Below are 6,000 nucleotides of genomic sequence, written 5' to 3' on the forward strand. Positions count from 1 at the left end.
CCCAGCTCAGTGGAAAGGGATTAAGACTGTGAGCCCCATGTGGGACAACCTGGTCACCTTGTAACCTCCCCAGCGCTTAGAACAGTGCTTTGCACATAGTAAGCGCTTAATAAATGCCATCATCATTATTATTATTATTATTAAAGAGCACGGGTTTTGGAGTCAGAGGTCATGGGTTCCCGGCTGTGCCGATTGTCAGCTGTGTGACTTTGGGCAAGTCACTTCACTGGGCCTCAGTTCCCTCATCTGTAAAATGGGGATGAAGACTGTGAGCCCCCTGTGGGACAACCTGATCACCTTGTAACGTCCCCAGCGCTTAGAACAGGGCTTTGCACATAGTAAGTGCTTAATAAATGCCTCCACATGTGGGACAGGGAATTACTTGCATCTACCCCAGTGCTTAACACTGTGCTTGGCACATAGTAAGTGCTTAGCAAAAACCACCATTATTAGCTCTGTTCCCGTGTCCTCCCCTCCCTGTCCCTGACGGCGTTTATCCTAAGCCAGCCCGCCTCAGTGACCTCTTGCCTGGCTGCTGGGGAGGAGAGCCCCTTCCTTCCTCTCCCCCTCGTCCCCCTCTCCATCCCCCCATCTTACCTCCCTCCCTTCCCCACAGCACCTGTATATATGTATATATGGTTGTACATATTTTTTACTCTATTTATTTATTTATTTTACTTGTACATATCTATCCTATTTATTTTATTTTGTTGGTATGTTTGGTTTTGTTCTCTGTCTCCCCCTTTTAGACTGTGAGCCCACTGTTGGGTAGGGACTGTCTCTATGTGTTGCCAATCTGTACTTCCCAAGTGCTTAGTACAGTGCTCTGCACATAGTAAGCGCTCAATAAATACGATTGATGACGATGATGATGATGAGAGAAGACTTTGCCCATCGGCACCGAGCTCTCCCGTGGGATGGTAGGAGGAGCGGCTGCCATGGCAAACCAACGCAAGGAAAAAACCTCGCTCACCTAGGAAGGCAGCCTGGAAACTGAGGCACTGCTTGCTCCGTCCTTCCTGTCTGTTCAGCTTCAGTCCTAGAAGCCCCTCTGGGCAAGGGGGAAAGAGATGGCTATAAATCAATCAATCAAACAATCGTATTTATTGAGCGCTTACTGGGTGCAGAGCACTGGGAAGTCCAAGTTGGCAACATAAAGAGACGGCCCCTACCCAACAGTGGGCTCACAGTCTAGAAGGGGGAGACAGACAACACAACCAAACATATTAACAAAATAAAATAAATAGAATAGATGTGTACAAGTAAAATAGATAGAGTAATAAATACGTACAAACATATAAATCTCGCAGTGCCCACTGAGGCCTGGTTTCCGATGCAGCCCCTAGTCTGCCCACCCCGTCCTGGACTCTGCGGCCCCCCGTTAAACAAGGCCGGCTCCTTTAAACAGTGCAGCGTGGCCTAGTAGGTCGAACCCAGGCCTGGGAATCAGAAGACCTGGTTTATGAGAAGCAGGGTGGCTCAGTGGAAAGAGCCCGGGCTTTGGAGTCAGAGGTCATGGGTTCAAATCCCCACTCCGCCAACTGTCAGCTGTGTGACTCTGGGCAAGTCACTTCACTTCCCTGTGCCTCAGTGACCTCATCTGTAAAATGGGGATTAAAACTGTGAGCCCCCTTGGGACAACCTGATTACCTTGCAACCTCCCCAGTTCTTTGCACATAGTAAGCACTTAACAATGCCATCACTGAAGGAGCGTGGCTCAGTGGAAAGAGTACGGGCTTTGGAGCCAGAGGCCGTGGGTTCAAATCCCCGCTCCGCCACTTGTCAGCTGTGTGACTTTGGGCAAGTCACTTCACTTCTCTGGGCCTCAGTTCCCTCATCTGTTAAATGGGGATGAAGACTGTGAGCCCCTCGTGAGACAACCTGATTACCTTGTGTCTACCCCAGTGCTTAGAACAGTGCTTTGCACATAGTAAGCGCTTAACAAATACCAACATCATTATTATTATTATTATTATTATTATTATTCCCTGCTTGTCTGCTGTGAGACCTTGGGCAAGTCATCTAACTTCTCTGCGCCTCTCATCTATCCTGTTGCCGTCCCTTTCCCTCATCCTCTCCCTAGTCTGGAACTCCCTCCCAATCCATATATGCCAGACCACCCCCCAATATGTCCCCCTTCAAAGAATTACTAAGACCACCACATGTCCTCCGAGAGGCCTTACCCCATTAAGCCCTCATTTGCCCGACTCGACTCTCCCTTCTGCATCAATCAATCAATCAATCGTATTTATTGAGCGCTTACTGTGTGCAGAGCACTGTACTAAGCGCTTGGAAAGTCCAAGTTGGCAACATATAGAGACGGTCCCTACCGAACAGTGGGCTCACAGTCTAGAAGGGGGAGGCGGACAACAAAACAAAACATATTAACAAAATAAAATAAATAGAATAGATATGTACAAGTAAAATAAATAGAGTAATAAATATGTACAAACATATATACATATATACAGGTGCTGTGGGGAAGGGAAGAAGGTAATCAATCAATCAATCGTATTTATTGAGTGCTTACCGTGTGCAGAGCACTGTACTAAGCACTTGGGAAGTCCAAGTTGGCAACATATAGAGACAGTCCCTACCCAACAGTGGGCTCACACTCTAGAAGGGGGAGACAGAGAACAAAACCAAACATATTAACAAAATAAAATAAATAGAATAGATATGTACAAGTAAAATAAATAAATAAATAGAGTAATAAATATGTACAAACATATATACATATGTACAGGTGCTGTGGGGAAGGGAAGGAGGTAAGGCGGGGCGTCATCTATGCACTTCAGTCTGTGACCTTTGCACATTTGATATTCACCCCACCCCCAACCCCACATCACTTATGTACATATCTTTAAATTATATAAGTTACTTATTGATATTAATGTCCGTCTTCCCCTCTAGACTCTAAACTCATTATGGGCAGGAAATGCGTCTGCTAATTCTGTTTTACTACACTCTCCCGAGGGCTTAGTACAATGCTCTGCACATAGTAAGCCCTTGATAAATACAACTGATTGCCTCTGTCACTTCATCTGTAAATGGGGAATAAGGCTGTGGGCCAAAGACTGTAGTTTGTGTGGGACATGGATTGTATTCATTCATTCAATCGTATTTATTGAGCGCTGTGTGCAAAGCACTGTACTAAGCGTTCGGGAGAGCATAATCTCCCCAACCCACAGCACTTATATATATGATTCCGTTTATTTATATTGATACCTGCTTACTTGTATTGATGTCCGTCTCCCCCCTCTAGACTGTGAGCCTGTCGTGGGCAGGGATTGTCTCTCTTTATTGCCGTATTGTACTTTTCTAGCGCTTAGTTCAGTGCTCTGCACCCAGTAAGTGCTAAATAAATACAATCGAGGAATGAATGAATGAATGAGTGAATGAATGAACGAACAGACACATTCCTGCCCACAAAGCTCCCAATCTAGAGGAGGAGATCCAACCTAATTAGTGGAGAAGAAGCACGGCTTACTAAAAAAAGCACAGGCTTTGGAGTCGGAGGTCGTGGGTTCTAATCCCGGCTCCGCCACTTATCTGCTGTGTGACTTTGGGCAAGTCACTTCACTTCTCTGTGCATCAGTCCCCTCATCTGTAAACCAGAGATTAAGCCTGTGAGCCCCACGTGGGACAACCCGATGACCTGGTATCTACCCCCAGCGCTTAGAACAGTGCTTGGCACATAGTAAGCGCTTGTCTACTTGCTTTGTTGCCTGTCTCTCCCTTCTAGACTGTGAGCCCATTGTTGGGTAGGGATTGTCTCTGTTGCCATATTGTACTTCCAAGCGCTTAGGAATAATAATAATAATGATAGGATTTGTTAAGCACTGTTCTAAGCGCTGGGGTAGATACAAGGTAATCAGGTTGTCCCACATGGGGCTCACAGACTTAATCCCCATTTTACAGATGAGGGAACTGAGGCCCAGAGATGTGAAGTGACTTGCCCGAGGTCACATAGCAGACAAGTGGCGGAGCCGGGATTAGAACCCATGACCTCTGACTCCCAAGCCCGGGCTCTTTCCACTGAGCCACACTGCTTCTTTACAGTACGTTGCACGCAGTAAGTGCTCAATAAATACGATTGAATGAATGAGAGAAGTACCATCACTGTCATTATTATTAATAACCCCGGCGCTTAGTAGGGTGAAATGCCATCCAAAACACAAGGATGACAGAAATGGGCCTTCCTGGCGGCCACGATGGTGATCAATCAATCAATCAATCGTATTTATTGAGCGCTTACTGTGTGCAGAGCACTGCACTATGCGCTTGGGAAGTCCAAGTTGGCAACATATAGAGATGGTCCCTACCCAACAGAGGGCTCACAGTCTAGAAGGGGGAGACAGAACAAAACCAAACATATTAACAAAATAAAATAAATAGAATAGTAAATCTGTACAAGTAAAATAAATAGGGCAATACATCTGTACAAACATATATACAGGTGCTGTGGGGAGGGGAAGGAGGTAGAGTAATAAATATATACAAATAGAGTAATAAATATGTACAAACATACAAAAAGTGCTGTGGGGAGGGGGCAATGGGGAGGGGAGGAGGAGCAGAGGAAAAGGGGGGGGCTCATTGTGGGAAGGCCTCCTGGAGGAGGTGAGCTCTCAGTAGGGCTTTAAAGGGAGGAAGAGAGCTAGTTTGGTGGATGTGTTCATTTATTCATTCAATCGTATTTATTGAGCACTTACTGTGTGCAGAGCACTGTACTAAGCACTTGGGAAGTACAAGTCAGCAACACCCAGAGACGGTCCCTACCCAACAACGGGCTCACAGTCTAGAAGCAGCATGGCTCGGTGGAAATAGCCGGGGCTTTGGAGTCAGAGGTCACGGGTTCAAATCCCGGCTCTGCCAATTGTCAGCTGTGTGACTTTGGACAAGTCACTTCACTTCTCTGTGCCTCAGTTACCTCATCTGTAAAATGGGGATTAAGACTGCGAGCCCCCCGTGGGACAGCCTGACCACCTTGTAAACTCCCCAGTGCTTAGAACAGTGTCCAGCGCTTAGAACAGTGTCCAGAGCTTAGAACAGTGCTCCAGCGCTTAGAACAGTGCTTTGCACACAGTAAGCGCTTGACAAATGTCATCATTATTATTCATTCATTCATTCATTCAATCATATTTATTGAGCGCTTACTGTGTGCAGAGCACTGTACTAAGTGCTTGGGAAGTCCAAGTTGGCAACATATAGAGACTGTCCCTACCCAACAGTGGGCTCACAGTCTAGAAGGGGGAGACAGAGAACAAAACAAACATATTAACAGAATAAAATAAATAGAATAAATATGTACAAGTAAAATAAATCAATAAATAGAGTAATAAATCCATACAAACATATATACATATATGCAGGTGCTGTGGGGAAGGGAAGGAGGTAAGGCGGGGGAAGGAGGGGGAGAGGAAGGAGGGGGCTCAGTCTGGGATGAGACTAGTCCAAGCCAACTTGTACTTCCCAAGCCAACTTGTACTTCCCAAGCGCTTAGTACAGTGCTCTGCAATCAATCAATTGTATTTATTGAGTGCTTACTGTGTGCAGAGCACTGTACTAAGCGCTTGGGAAGTACAAGTCGGCAACATAGAGAGATGGTCCCTACCCAACAGTGGGCTCACAGTCTAGAAGGGGAAGACAGACAACACAACAAAACATATTAACAAAATAAAATAAATAGAATAGATACGTACAAGTAAAATAAATAAATAGAGTAATAAATACGAATAAACATATATACATATTTACAGGTGCTGTGGGGAAGGGAAGGAGGTAAGGCGGGGGGAGGAGAGGGAGAGGAAGGAGGGGGCTCAGTCTGGGATGAGACTAGTTCAAACCAACTTGTACTTCCCAAGCCAACTTGTACTTCCCAAGCCAACTTGTACTTCCCAAGCGCTTAGTACAGTGCTCTGCACACAGTAAGCGCTCAATAAATGCGATTGAATGAATCATCATCATCATCAATCATATTTATTGAGCGCTTACTATGTG

Source organism: Tachyglossus aculeatus, chromosome 7 (genome assembly GCF_015852505.1).
Source record: "Tachyglossus aculeatus isolate mTacAcu1 chromosome 7, mTacAcu1.pri, whole genome shotgun sequence".
NCBI lineage: Eukaryota > Metazoa > Chordata > Mammalia > Monotremata > Tachyglossidae > Tachyglossus > Tachyglossus aculeatus.